The sequence below is a fragment of the Centropristis striata genome, chromosome 17 (assembly GCF_030273125.1).
Source record: "Centropristis striata isolate RG_2023a ecotype Rhode Island chromosome 17, C.striata_1.0, whole genome shotgun sequence".
Lineage (NCBI taxonomy): Eukaryota > Metazoa > Chordata > Actinopteri > Perciformes > Serranidae > Centropristis > Centropristis striata.
In genome coordinates this window covers 22,423,926-22,440,312 of record NC_081533.1, presented here as the reverse complement: position 1 = coordinate 22,440,312, position 16,387 = coordinate 22,423,926, and the positions used below count along the sequence as shown (strand labels likewise).

The 16,387-nt window shown below is 38.9% G+C and overlaps 1 protein-coding gene across 1 annotated transcript in view; it reads left to right on the top strand.

Moving 5' to 3' along the window:
- The window catches only part of LOC131990075 (pyruvate carboxylase, mitochondrial-like), a 314,152-nt gene that overhangs the window by 222,733 nt on the left and 75,032 nt on the right, over nucleotides 1-16,387 (top strand). The window lies entirely within an intron of this gene.

Genomic DNA, 16,387 nt, shown 5'->3' with positions numbered 1-16,387 from the left:
AGAAAGAGAGAGAGAAAATAACAAAATGCAGAGAGTAAGCTGCCTTGTATTTTTAGAAATCTCTCTCCTTCAGGGAGGTTTTCTCCAGTTTTTTTTCTCCTTTACTTGTCCTGCCTCCACCCAGTAACTTCACTTCTTTTATCCATTTCATCCTCTCGCTTTTTCCATCATTCTTTTTTGTCCTTATCTGGTGGAGAAGAGATTGTGATTCCTGACGAGGAGCAGAAGAGAAGACTGTGATCCGACTCCGACAGCGGCAAGCAACGGACTGAGAGAGAGAGAGAGAGAGAGAGAGAGTGCAGGAGAGAGAGAGGCATGAAGAAGAGGAGCAGGAGAGATAGGGGGTGGTGGTGGTGGTGGAGGAGAGAGAGGAGGAAGAAGGAAAGAGAAGAAGAAAGATGGAATCATATAGGAGGAGGAAGAGAGGAGAGAAGGAGGGAGACAGGATGGGGGAATGAGAGGCTGAAACTGGGAGCGAGAAGAGTAGTAACGACTCTGGAAGGCAGTGATAGAAAGTAACAGAGTAAATTTACAGTTTTAAGGTACTTGTACTTAAGCATTTCCATGTTATGCAGATATATATTTATAGATATTGTACTTTGTACAAAACACATGACTGATGATTACTGATGCTTTTAAAACAATCAAAGTAGATCCACCTTGACTAGCTCAAAAAATAAAAAATGCATCTTATATGCTACAGTACGTTTAGGCGTGGTAACATTCTATATGCTTCTTATCGCCAAGCAAAAGCAGCAACGACCCTCTGCTAACAAGTAAAAACAAAAAACCTTAACCTGTTTGTGCCCCATGATTGTATTTAGTAAAATAAGAAAAAAACACCACAACAGCTGTTCCAGATGGTCTTCATTCTTGATATTTGTTTTTGGCACACTTTGGGGAGATATATAACAATACAACTTTGATTTTTAGATCACATGAAAAATCAAAGAAAAAAACAAGGAAAAATGCTGAGACAAATTCCTACATGATTTTTTTTTTCTTTTTACTCGATTGTGCTGGATTGTCTTTTCTGAGATAGAGCCATAATCTTATAATGCTATATTTATTCTTTGGGCACATGGGACATCTGTTTCTTTCCTTAATCATAATGGAGTCCCCTGTGCCCAATGACTTGGTTTTACATGATATGAAAAACAGTTTGACAGATTATTAAAATGTCTTCACATTGGTGCTTATGCTTGCCCAGATAACACTTCCACCTAAGGAAATTAAAACATTCTAGTTATGGGGAAAATGGATTAAAAACATGTCACCCATTGTGATGCTGTAGGTAATTAATATGTTCCTCCTTTAGAAATCAGTCCCATATACACTGTCCGCATGCTGTTTATAGCCATGAGTGCACCAAATGTGTATTAATGTGCTGCTTAAAACCACCATCCCTCCTGGTGATGTTTTTCTTTTTTTTTTAAATAAAACAAGAACTTTTGGACCAGTTTTTAAAGATATCTGTCTGCAGTAATGCAACATCAGCTTGGGGGTCTGAGCTCCAAAAACAAAGCATAAGCACTGAAAAGCAGACAAAAACATGGTTGGTTTTGGTCTTTTATAGAATTCTCCCACAAGGAAAATATTGAATAATCAGCAAAACAATTATACAAAAAAAAAGCATCTGTGGTGTTTCACTTGGTTGTACAAATGAAAAATGACAAAATTTGTTGTGTGGAAAACAGAACAAAAAAAAAGAGCTTGAGAGATAAGTTAAAATCCCTCAAGTACTTGGCCAGGCTACTGAGGTGGCTGTAAATGCCAGATCGTTGTCTCAAAATGTTACAAAAATTGTCAGAGGCAGCTGTTTGCCTTAACACCAACCTAATCCTTGAATATATCAGTTATAAAACTTTATATGTGCTCTATATAATAATATAGCACACTTTAATGTGCCTATTGAATACTTTTGATACATTTTTGTGACAATACTTACTCAGACTTTTACCTGTAGGAGTGTTTTGACACTGTAATATTACCTCTTTGCTGGAGCAACAGATGGAGGGTTGGGGGGGAGGAGGAGTAGAAGGAGGCAGAGCTGGAGGAAGAGGAGGAGATAAAAGTCGGCTGGTATGACAAGAGGATGTGAAGCTCTTGGAGCCTTTAGCAAGTGTGGGTCAGCCCGGGATGAGAGGGGGAGCAAAGACGGATGATTAAGAGAGAGAGAGCTCATGAGTGGCGGCGTGTGAGGAGAGAGAGGTAGCGAAGAGGCCGAGAATCTCTGGGGCGTAGGGGAGATAAGTGAGGAAGAGAGGGGTTAGTGAGGGATAGAAGGGAGGAGTGGATGGAGTGATCGCATGGTGATAGGAACAAGTGTAGCTGATACAACTTCAAATGGTGGTCGAGCGCTTGATTTCCCCGCCGCGGCGATGGCTGCTGGAAATAGGCGTTTAATGGAAACCGGCCGTGTGTGTGTATGTGTCCCATTACTGAGGCAGAACCTCCAACGGTGGAGATATTGGATGTCGTTTCCAACATTCACATATGTGCAGGTCCGTTTTGTCAACACTATCACACAGTGGAGATGAAGCTTCAGAAGGATGGGAATGAAAGGTAGTTGGTTGTGTTATGGATGAATTGGTTTTCATGTATCACAATTTCCACCCAGGAGTCCATTTTTGTCCTTCATTCACTTCTTGATCTTCTTTCTGTGCCCCTCCTCTCCCTGTTTATGCATCTTTCTCGACTTTATTTTTATCCCTCCCTCTTTACTCTCACTCTGTTTTTTTCCTGCTGTGGGTCAGTGTATTTTTAACCCAGTAGCCAGACCTCCCTCAAAGCAAGGTCCAGCAAAGAGAAGTTTGATATATCATTTGAGCTGAATGTATCCCGTTAACAGCGCACCGCTTTATGGCTCTTTGCTTCACAATTAATCAAACCTCTAGTGGTTTGGCACCCAGTCCTCTCGTCGGGGAGAGTGACCTTGCTGAAATAAACTAACGTGACCTACTGCTGGGTGATGGATGAAGCGAGTTCACCAGTCAGGAGAAAATCTCATTACTGACTGGCTTGTTAGGTAGCATATAAAGAAAGTATCCACCGCTTTAATTCAGGGCAGCTCAGACTCATTTCACCTGTGGATTCCTCATCAGATAAATTACTAGCAACCACGGATCTACAGTCCAAAGGTCAGATTTGTGTCCTTGGAACATTTTCCTGTAACCACAGATCAATCGTTAAAGTAAAGCGTACAGGGGACTTTTTTCTCACTCTCTAGGTCTGAGAACTAAGCAGACAGATTGGCAGGATCTTTTTTAGTTCATCCTGAGTAATGCTGTACTTAATCAGAAAGAGGGCAGACCTGCTCTGGTTCGGTCAGGCCAAATTAGCCCTCAAAGTGAAAAGAGTTGCAGGGGAGTCGGCCTACTGACCCTGGGCTGAGCGAATCCATCGACTCTTTTTATTACAAATTGGTTCACTGGTCAACTCGCTGGTGATGTCAACAAACTGGAAGTATCGTGATGTCAAGTATTTATGTGGCTCACTCAGGTGCATGCTAACTCTTCAGCACACAGTTTTTGCTCCTGATGAGCTTCAAAGTGACTTTACACCACAGTCTCAGATATGTTCTGCCTGACGATTTGATTGCACATTTTCATTCACTGTCTTATTGAAAATGTGTTGAAATTAACTTGATTTAGTCCATTTAGGCATGTTATACAAAAAAATCCACTTTGTCACTTTTCTTTTCAAATAATAATTTTTTTTCAGTTACCCTCCATACAATTTTCCATTGTTGACATATTTTTTTTAAGATAATATGGTTTCTGTGGTCTTACACACAATTTTGTAACTTGATGTGTTGTCAAATAATTTTCTGAAAAAAGCCCTACCAAAACAGTGAAAAGGCAGTGAAGTGAACCAAATGTTATTAAAATGTACTATTTGTTTTAAAATAAAATAAAAACATAAATTGTATTATTAATATGATAATATTTGATTCCATGATATATATGCTCAAATAATGTGATTTTTATACTGTCCAAGAACATGCTCATTCAAGAAAATAAATATTATTATTATTATTTCTAACATTTGTTAATATCATACATTTACTCCATTATATATTTATTGGGGGAAAATATATCCGCATGACTTCGTCATAGTACTTGTCAAAGTACTTTTCTGGTAAATAATTAGAATTAATAAGGGCAAATTATACTAGTGCTGATAATGCTACCACTTCCATGGTAAGGAATTGACATGTTGGTATACTAACCTATTACTCGCATTATAACAGTTTTGTTTCTTTCTGTTTTATAAATACCATCCGTTTGGTAGAAGCCTTTTTTTTTTTTTTTTTTAAAACAACCACGGGGCCTGTTAAAAAACAACATTGTTGTTTTATTGCTCCATGGAAATCAAAAATGCACAGGAAAACATTTTCCATTCCTGTTTTCTTAGTGAGGATATTGTTGTGTTAACCTGATCAGGCTTCAGTGTGAGCCGAAGTATTTGGACATTCACACTTTTTTGCACTTTAGCAGCACTTTGGAACTGAAATCAAACAATGACTGTGCTGAAGTTTAAGTGCCCACTCGCTTATTCAGAGAATGTTACCAATACACTGTAGATGTGAAGACTCTCAGCAGCTGAGATTCAGCTATTTAACGATATTGTGTGGAATTCTTATAATCTAGTAGTGCTATGGAGCAGTTTCTCTCGTACACATGCCCAAGGATGTATATATATGTGCACTTACACGCTGGTGAGGCATTAAATTTCATTGTCATTCTGACAATGGTTTCCCACTGTTCCACTGATCCACAGGTGCAGGTAATGTGCCAAGAAATGCAGCAGTGTGTAAGCACAGGCAATGACGAAGGAGACCGCTAGCAAGAAAATGTGAATATAACCAATGCAGCACTTGAAAAAACCCCGGCTTTACACAACTTTTATTAGAAAGGAAATGTATCCAACACATTTGTTACACCTCAAGGATACACACAACACCCTTTGGAGGGTAACATTGAATGTAAACATAACTTGTTTACGAGAAAACCCCACAGGGCACCTTTAGCCTCGTAGTCATCGCTTTATTTTAAATCCAAGGTGCTGCAGTCAACAGTGGGAATGCCTCACAGATTTCTTGGCCATATTTTACTTTACTTTTTTTTTAAGACGGGAAGGAAACAGCTGAAGTTGTGTTTTTTCTGAATGTTGCCTACAAAAGTTGTTTGTTAGCAACAAGCAGAAAACAGACAGGTTTTGCAGAAAATTGTGCAGCTGAAGAACATGTCCTTGCCAGCAGCAAGAATGTATAATAGTCTGCGTGAGAGGGAGACAAAGAGAAAACGAGGAGACACTTCTTTACTAGAGCTGTTGAGATTTTGAGTATTTGCGTTGAAATTAAAAATGAACCAAGTTTACACCTCTCCTCCTTTTTATGTTTACTGTCTTCTGGCTGGTTTGTCATCAAGTGAGCATTTTTTCTTCATTTATAAATGAGTCACAGTGAGTTTGTTTGACACGATGGCTAAATAAAACAAGACCAAATGCTCTCAGTGAGCACCTGTGCACACAAACATGTCACACATAATCACCAGTGTGTCAAATGCTTCCATTCACACTTAGAAACTTCACACGTGGACACACATGGAGCATACATTTCCTGCAGTATTTTTGCAACCAACGCACTCGCTCACGAGACCATGATTAAACATACACACTCACTCAGAGATCAGCATGATTGCACACACGATACTGCCACACAAATCAGGACATGGTTAGCACACCCTGCAGTTGGACACACACCTCTCACAAGGCTAGATGAAACCCGCACACACACACACTTGCTCAGCTGTGATGTCAGGGGTAAATGGTGTGGAGGTTTAGATCGAAGGGCAGATCCCCCTCCATTTGTCTCAATCTAGGGATAATGAGAGACAAGGACAGACACACGCAGTCACACACACATAACAGCGACACAGCCACGCCTTCTAATTTTACTCTTGAAGCCATTTGCATGTCAATGCGATTTTATTTCTCTCCTCTGCATTAGTAATAGTGCCTCCAAATGATTTCCCAACTACTGCTGGCAGGCAGTTTTACCAGCCGTCAGCGGCGGTCAATGGAGTAAGAGAAAAACATGCTGGGCCTCATTTGTCTACATTGCTTTAAGTGTAAAACCTTGACAAATACACTGAGATGTAAAGACACGGGGTCGAAATGACTTCGGGGAAATGTTGGTTAGAGAAAAGAATCAAACATGCGAGCCAAATGTTTCCAAGAGTGACTTGCTTTAATGCATTCTATGCTCCTGGAATTTACAGTGGAAATAAGAAACAATGGATAAAAGGCAACTAATAAAACTTTCTTTGTGTGTGTGTGGGGCTACATAAATGGCTCTGTACAGATATGCAGTAGCTGTGCAGTAAAAAGGCTGTTAAATGTGGAAACACAAAGCTGGGAGGTGCAAATGAAAAGATTGCAAATTAGATTTTGCTTGTTGATTGTTTCCCCTGTAATAAGCTGCAGTTTCTTGGCATTAGTTCTGTTAGAAATGCAAGGGATGTGTGTCTGGGTGTGTATTACAGAAAGGAACAAATTACATTGACAAATTTATATGCATATAATTATCAGATTATAACCCATAATCGGTGTGAAGAACTGGTCCTATGAAGATTTTTATATGGCTTGCATAATGAAGTGTTCCATTAATACCCCTGTTTCTGTGCTACCATGCAGTTTCTTTCTGTCATCATAATGCAATGCTTCACCGTGGCTCTCTTTGTTTGAACATTGTAGTACAAGTCTGCTTTGAGTTATTCTTTCCACATTGTAGAGCATACAGAGATGTTTTCCCCAAAGAAAGATGTGCCTCTCTGTCACTGTAAATTACACTTGGAGCACAGAAAGTTTGTTTGTTGCCTTGAGTGTGCTCCTCAACACAATGTATTGGAAGACAGACTGGAGTGTCTTTGCAGCTGACATCTTTGGAGTGTGTCATCAAGCAGTTGGAGTGCCATGTGTTGTAAAATGCTATTAAAACTCCAACAGTGCATCATAGCTGGATTAAGGTGTTTACTTGACTAAAGTGCCCTGAAATAATGCATCTAAAAGTGCACATCTCTGGCTGCTCTTAAGCTTATTCTCACTATGAGAATAACTACATTAACAGAATCAAAACATGTTGTTTTTTTGGGCTCCACCTCAGTCACATTACCACTTTAATCGCATTATGATTGGATTATTGACTGTATGAGTAAACATAGCTAATAAACCTGTCTCACAGTAGGACATGATGACTTGTTAAATGCAGGTGTAACTAATAACATTAATAAATGACTGCTTTCGGTTTAGGTGTGCCGTTGCCAGAGCCCCGGCGCTGCTCACGCTGGCTCACTGGCACGGCTCACTGGCATGACGGACTGGAACACCGTTAAATGGAAAGGCCATTTCAGCACCACGGTCAGCGCACATGAGCTGCACACACAGTAGCAGGAGGAAGAGCACTAGCCCTGATCAAAAAGCATTAAAAAATGAAATGTGAAAACCTATAAATACTGAGTAGAAAAATCACAGGCAACCATGATAAGGCTATAAAACATTCAAATAAATAATGCATGATGTTCTGTACCCAAAAATTCTAGACCGTTATAGTACATTCTGTAAATAAGAGGCGGATATTAGTCACTTGGTGTTCTGGGCTCCCCTGGTCCCTGAAAATAGAGACTATGGATGTTTTGGGATTAAAGGCATCATGCTGAGCCATAGATGGAAGGGAAGGATTAAATATGGTCTTGTTGGTTGAGTCAATATTTCTATATTAGTTAGCTTTTTAAATAGTAGTCGAGCTATCTTTGCTCAATATCTATTAGTGCGGCATGGATGAATCACCTTTTCACTTCTGTCAGTAGTCATCGATAAAGAGCCCATTAGATGAGACGCATGACTTTGATGATGATGGTAAATGGAAACGGGTTGAAATGAACGATACCAAAGAGACACGCTGCTTTACTTTGATGTCTAACAAGCCACATATGACTCACTGAATGCTGTTCTGCATGCCCTTCTAGTCTGTCACCTAACGCAACCCCATGATATATATGGAGAATGTTTGTTTGTTTGTTTTAATTCATTAGAAACATTAACTGAGCCGAGCCTGAAAGACAACTTTTTCTAAATGGAAAGAGACATTTTTATGAGAATAAAATAATGCACTTACTGCAGGACATGGCCTTAATTTCTACAAAGTGCACAATAAAATGTATTATAGAAAACGATGAGAAGGCAAGACACTAAAACACTAAACACAAAAACATTTTTTCATGCACTGGTTGAGTATTAGATTTTGGGCTATTTTGCTTCCACAATATGTCTTCTTTTAGACTTTCTGTTCTTTGTCTATCTGCGCCTGTAGATTTCAATAGAGGTTAGCATTAGATAAGCCCCATTTGCATATTTGAACATTTCAGAAAACTTGTGATACAAAAGATTATTGTCTTTATGTCAGTAATCAAGTGGGGAAGTCTAACTAAAATAAAAAGAGATAGCCGAAATACCTTCTGTATAAACCTTTGACTCTAATATGTCTACAAAATAAAACTAGAATTTTGAACCTGGCTTCATCCCGTTCAGATTTCTGTTCAGGAAATGTATGCAAATGAGCACATTTCCAATAAGACAATGTTTTACTTTCATATTTAAACATAACATGTCACCTGTCGTGTCTCCCCAGGGAAAATAAATCTAGCCTTTTGGATTACATGATTAATAGAGATGTTCAATGAATAATATCATCCAGTTTTACCAGAGAATATACCATAAATACATTCACTCTGAACTTTAACCAACGACATCTTCTTGTGTTATTATGAACGACTCCTATATCTGCTCCAGTGAAAGCATTTTTTTACTACGAGTGTTGACATTACAAGAACATTCTGTAACACTTGAACCTTACATGAAGATGTGATGCAGTTTGATTGCAGAGCATGCAGTCAGTCCTGGCTAATTGGACCAGCATAGGGTTGTTCTGTGTGCAGCTGCAGTATTTCTATAGGGTTTGGAATTGAAGGTCACATCTTGAGAGTTCATCCCTACCATTATATGGTTACCTTCATTTTGTGCTGTTTATGTTCCCAGTTTCTTTCTTTTTACTCTGAAATGCTGTGCTGTTTCTCTGTACTGCACATTTAGGGTTTATATACTTATTTTTTTTTACGCCTCAATTGATTTCACTGCCCCTCAGACCATTTGGACCACATAAACAGTTGCCTCATACATAAAACCAGATGGCTACAGCATGGTACTCTTTACAGAAATACCACCGCTCTTGATCTCTTAAACTCTGGATGCAAAATGAGTCCCGGGGATTATTGGGAGGATGCCAAGTAGAAGTAATTAGATGTCAAAGGTAAGCAGTGTGATAATGAATGGTAATACTATGTAGATAGTGACATAAAAGGAAGGTTTTTGGCTAAAATGTCCATTAAATCTAATAGTTGTGTGTATCTTGTAACAGTATTGAGTCATCATTTCATGTGACAGTTAATTAAAGCCAACATTAGTCAGTAAATTAGGAAATATCTGTTATTTTGTTGCAGATTATTAGCAATAAGTTACATTTAGGTGTTATCCAACCCTTCGTCCACACACACTGTGAGACCTCCCAGCAAGAGTATGAATTCCCCAGTTTAAAAAAATCCAAAAACGTTCTCATGCTGTGAGTTTGATCATTAGAAATACACCAGTGACTCCAGTTGGTGTGTTAACATTCATAGCACGCCAGTGAAACGTGCTGTTGAGCTGCTAGTAGAAAAGATATTAAACTACACATCAACCCTAAAACAAATTATATCCCACTTCTGACAGGTCAACAAGTATCCATTGACATTAGAACTTTTTATCATCAAAACCCACTGCCCGAAGCGTATCTGCTGACAATTATATGAAGTATTGGATTAAAATGATTCAGCATGTATATCCACATTAAATTCATCATACTGACAGCAGTTTGGAGCCTAAAAAAAAAAGCTATTTTCCCTGTTAAAAGATAATCCGTATAGCAAATGTTTTATCATTCTTGTAGAATATCAGTTTATATTAGAATTTAAGACCAAATAGTCTCCAGCTCTGCTTCTGTTGTGTCTATGTGATCAGGCTAGTGATAGGGTTTATTGAGCTGGGATCCCAGAGTGAAACATGAATTCCCAATGTTTTCCTCAGGCTCCAAAAGGTTGAAGATCTCCTGCTGCTTTATGCTATCTAAAATCTCTCTGGAGGAGCCCTGGTTCAGTGGTTCAGTGTTTATATTTTTTGGGGGGGAGTTTGTTGATTTTTAGAAAGATCACAATGATGGAAAACACATTGCTGCATCACATAAATCTACATCTATGTAGTTAAAAAATTCAGAAATAAGATGCTCAGGTTCAGGTGAGTTCAGGTGTTGGATGCCCTGTGATCACATTCGGTACTGATATGAAAAACTTGAATTCTGGTTAGATTCCTTACCCGTTTTGCAGCATACTAAGAGTGAAATGATCACTCACATGTTCAAGTATAATTAAAAGAGTAGACCAACCACCTGCTAGCACAGTCTGAGACGACACACTCTGTGGGTTTGGAGTGCATCACGAGTCATTTAATGCGTCACAAGCCTACTGCTTAAGGATTCCCAAAATACCACTAAGTAGCTATCTGTTTTAATAAGCCTGCGTCTCAGGGTCCCTGAAAGAGGCCTTCTTTTCACTAGTTCAGCATCCCATTTGTGGATAGTGAATGAGTCTGAGTCACACTATTAAAAGATGACACATCACATATTAGTTATAATTCTTGGTAAATACATCTAACTCAGTGGCATCTTACATCATTGTTTCAGGAGTTTGTAAAATATGAATAATGTTCCGTCATTTTGGACATGAAGACTAATCACTGGGCTTATATCAGTGTCAAGAAATGTACCGTTGTTTTTCCCACTTTCCCTAATGCTGCTCCATTACGCCATCATCTTCTGTTTCAGCTTCTAATTTCCAGACATCTTCCAGCCCCCAGAGAACAGTGTGAACTTCATAACCCCTGTAGATTGTCTGGTATATGTGCGTGATGAGAGCTATACTGTATATATATGTCACATATCTTGTAGCTGAAAAAGTATTTTCTTTGTAAAACCACTGACAAAATGTGTGGTGCTTTCACAGTAAATGTATTCTCTCTCAGGTGTTGAACATCAGGGCAAATTGATGGGCTTTAAGAAGAGCCTTTGCTCTTTGGGAGCAACTCACTCTAAAAAAAAATGTTTACGGTTCATGCTTTCGATTTGAAATATATTTCTCCTATTGAACACTGTAGTTATGCTGGAGATATCTTGACAACAGCACAATAGCTGCTCTAGTTCAGCACCATGGTCAGCGTCCTTTTCAACTCACAGTAATTGGAGGACATTCTTTATGTGTCTTAGTTGCCTCTGAGTTCTGTCTCACATGTGTCAAAGCTGGTTTTCTTCCTACAGCTTTCTGAAGTGTTTCTGAAATCAAGAAGGGATCATAGCTGGATTACATTGACTGTTTAATGAAACCTCAGATACACAGATGCATGCACAGACAGAGATTTTTTTTGTTAGGGATGCACTGATTGTGAAATTCTTGTCCGATACGATACCCATGTTTCAATAACAGTTTGTCTGTGTTTTTGTTTTGTTATTTATTCCCCCTTTTTTGAAAACAACTAAGTATTCGATAATGAAAATATGTCTTTTAGCCTTTCATCACACTATTTTTAAATGTGCACAAATTCAATAATCCAAATTTATTAAACAACCTTCAATATGAGATTCTTTCACGATTTATGAAAATAATTATTACAAAAGCATATTTAGCCTGCTATGCAATTACCTACTACTTGCAGAACTTAGTTTCATAGCCCAATAAAAACATTTTTTGGTCAAATATAGATTAAATATAGCCTAAATGTAAAGGCGATTAGAAAAAAAATTTAATTTAAAAATTAAAATTAAAAAATAAAATATAAAAATCACTTATGAACGAATACAAACATAAATAGGGCTTTTCATTATCAGGGTGTTTTCATTATGCACACATGTAAAGTAGGCTGCAACATAGTTGAACATCTCTCTTTACAAAACAAAAATTGGCCTCTTAGGAAAAACATTCTCATACAGTGGGCCCCTCTTATGATATGCCAAAGTCCCAGCCAATGAGGCTTCTTCTATGGTCAGACCGCAAGTTAACACATCATCTTGTTAGCTCAAAATTAATGCTGACGAACAGAAAACATCTGCTACTACCATTGCCGAATGTCATCTTATTTGCAGATGGGCCAACGGCAGTTAACAGGGTGAATATCGACCGATAGATCAGTGCAGCCCTAGTTTTTGTCAATTAATTTATTTATATTTGGTGTATTTCTTCACACTCTGAGCTTATTCATAATCAGTAATGTTTCTAGCCACATCTTCCCTGTTGAACTCCAAGGTGAACATCTCTCTGCCAGGGGCAGTGATGGGAGTTGTTACTGGAAAGATCACCAGTCAGATGTTTTATTTCACTGAGGAAAAAGCCCCTTGGCAAATGTCAAACACTGATTCCAGATTTCTAGACGCAGCCATGAAGTAGTCATGCACAAATCTGTTATCTGTGTAACGGGGCTGGTTGTAAGACAGAGGTGAGATGTGTGTGCGAGAGAGATGAGAAGTATTCAGATGCCTGCCGCTTTTCCTTGGGCATTAAAAACATTTTTCAGTTATTTCATGCTTGTAAAGGCCACTAGAATTGGATGAAGATGGTTGTCATGGTGAATAGTCATTGGTTACTTTAAGCAGGCAGAAAAAAAGGTAAGAAATAAAGAGAAAATTGGATAGCGGAGAAAGTGAGCTATGAATTAAAGCATGTCCTTGGAGTTAAAGAAGGAGAGGAAATTGAAAAAGACACACAGAGGTGATGCGGTCGCAGCTGTTTGTCACATCAGCACAGGCTGTGATCGGTGATGTCGCCTTGAAATGCTCATTCCTCCTCCAGATGCATAAACGGATGCAGTTGTGTGGTGATATAGATTCAAAGACGAGAGTGAAAACAAGCCTGTACAGACAGTGACTAGCCTGCTGACCTATTAATAAACCAATCAGTGGACTGCAGCAAAGTCATTAACAGCCAGCTGAGACCAAAACATCTCAGCAGCATGTCAGAGTTGATTTTTCTTTTTCTTTTGTCCACTCGTGTTTCACCGTGTGCTTGTTTGCGCGTGTGTGATGCATTTCAAGCCCTCCTGAGTGTCGTCCATTACAAATATTTGCTTGAGTTTGTATGTGTTTACTTCCTGCAGCCTTTGGGCTGCTGTTGAAGACAGAGGTGTGTGTGTATATGTGTGTGTTTATTTTTGGCTTGCCTTGTCTGCTTGAGTAAATTTGTTGCTGATATAAGTGCGAGAAGCCCCCCGACATGTCTATGTGATTGTGCATTCACTCCTCAGGCTGTGTGTGTGTGTGTGTGCGCGCATGTTGATCTTGTTGATGTGTCCAGGCCAGTGGTTAAGGCGTGACGGATGGGGATAGGGGAGACAGAGGAGGAGAGGAGAGAAAAGACGAATGACCTGACAGCTCCCCTATTCAACTCCTAATCACTGAGGCAGCGTGGAGGCTGTGTGTGACAGAGAGACGCAGTGTTTGTGTTTGGGAAGACGGAGATCAGGTGTGTGTGTGTCTGTGTGTGTCTGTGTGTGTCTGTGTGTTACTGAGCACTGTTTGAAACTGCATCTCTGATACGTTTTCTATCCTTTTTTTGTATAAAACAACTCTATATTTACCTCCAGAAACACTATTTTTCTTAAGGCAGTATAAAGTATAGTGTGTGTATTTGAGAGAGAGAAAGGGAAATATTTGACAAGTGTTGATCATGAGAAAGTGCTAAGATAACATGACATATTTAGACTGAATTGCTGTCAGTCTTTGCTTTTTGATGAGTTGTCTCTACAGTCTGCCTTCGAAGAAGGTAAAATCGACTCATTTCTACCAGGAGCCAAGAACACAACGGCCGTGTTTACAAGGGACCTTTGGGTGAGGGTGGATCCAGATGAGCCCTAGATCAGAGACACCCTGCCAACACAGGATTTCACCAAGCATGTTGTTGGCTTTACAGGCGAGCATCAGGATTTGAAATCAAATGTGAGATAAAACAAGGAGTCAGTGGAGGGAGTACAGCAGGAAGGTGACATCCAGAGTCACTGGGTTCAGCTACACAAGGCTGATCTATTCCTAGCTGGATTCAAGTCCACCTTCCTGTTGTCACGTCTCTATGGCTGAGCACTTCACAGCATCTATAGCAGTTCTATGTTATGACTGGTTTGTTGTATTGCTTTTAAGTTAGGGTGGTAGTTAGTTGGTTTATGTTGTCCTGAGCCAATTATACTTCCATCTTTTCTATGTCATTTATATAAACAGGTAAATGGACACATCTTGGTGGATGTTGAAACCATAGAATACATTATAATGCTGTTTTTGAAATCTTGTGTTCGATTTTATTGGCTGTGATCAGGCTCTACTGTTTTGCTGATGCAGGGCACACTTTGGACTAGTATATCCTGAGGCGCACTGGATTTTTTATTTCCTCCACTCTGGCAGCTTTGTATAGTGATGCAAAATAACCTGAGAAACATTCATGCTTGTGTGCTTGTGTCTGACTTTTATGTCCCCATTAAAGCTATCCTGCAGTTTGTACTGTAAATCAAGAGGCATATTGATGGACACATGAAATTATTTAAGATATTCCCTAAAAGAAATTGTCAATGAAATACTTAATCTCCACTAATAATAGACTGGTCTCCCTTCAAAAACGTCAAGTACAGGCAGCAAAATACGACTCACATTTACGTTTTAGACTGTCCTCCACTGCCATCTGACGGATGTAGTCGTAATGATCGACGGCGATGTGGAGTTGAAATGGCGGATGTCATATTTGGGACGGGAAGGAGGGGATTTGGATGGGTCGAACAAACAGCGGACTTTCACCCAGGAGAACAGGGTTTGTGCCCCCCTGGGAAAACAAAAGTAAATCACTTTTTACGTAACTTCCGTGGCTCACATCACCCTCGTAACTACTTCACTTGCAGCATTTACGTACATTTATTTACTATTAAACTGTCTTTTTTCTATTTTTTTGCCCTAAATTCTAGGTCATTGTTTTGTAGCCTAAATTCCCAGAAACTGCAGCCTTTTTCACAACCGCAAACCATATGTGTAATGATGTGTGTGCTACTTTGAGAACGCTCTGCGGTACCATGAGCCACAAAACGTGCAGTTACATTGAAACTTTAGTTCTCTGAGTGAAGAGACTATTTCTCAACTCCATTACATATTTCGGTAACGCTTTATATTAAGGTCCTTGTAATAACCATTAATTAACTAGTAATAAGGCCCTTGTAAGTCCTTACAAGATGCTTATTAACATTATTGTGTGTTTATAAGCTTATATAAGTGTTAATAATGGCAGTACAAACACCCATGACCCACCCATTATGTCTTTGCCATGCCTTTATTAATCTTATTTTGTTTGCTTATTGATATTAAAATATACTTTATTGCTCATCTATTATAAGTTAACTATGAGTTAGCTATGCTTTTTGCAACTACCGGATCTGAAGCGAGAACAATGCCTTATTACTTGTTAATTAATGGTTATTAAGGACCTTATTATAAAGCGTTACCCATATTTCATATGTACAGGGTAGCTGGAGAAATATTATCGAGAGGATAGAGAACACTTGTGTGTATTCTTGGGTGGTATTGGCAAACAGTCTATTCTGTCGTTGAGGTTGGAGATTTTGTGGCACAGGACCGGTGTCTATCCAAAATCCTTTGTTTTTTCATCACTACAATTATATGTGCAATATATGCATCAATGTGAAGATTAAGGAAGCAACTGTCAATTCCAATATTGCCAGCGGCCATTTTTGCATGAAAAACAGATCTTACTGATTTACACTTTAAAAAGAAAGAAAGAAATACAACATGAATAAAATAAATCACATTACAGCACACATTTGACTACAGATGGTTACTGTATGAATCATTGTGATGAGAAATTAAATCACACACTATTGCGCTTGGAAAACAAAGTGAATTAAATTTCATAGGGGTCATCATCTGCTCTTAGCAGTATATTTGAGGAGCTGTGTTTATATTTTATAGTGTACATATCCCACATAATAGGTTTCCTGTGAGGCGACACGCTTATGTCGACGTGTCATAACAGTGAAAGCCCTTTGTTTAAAGGACAAGAGTAGTAAATGGGTTAGGCCATGACCGTCACACATGAACCTATTATGTATGATAAAACATTATTTCTGGTACAATCCTGTATGCACGACTGACATTAATATCTTTTGGGTGACATGATCACATCACATTATAATTGACTTTGAG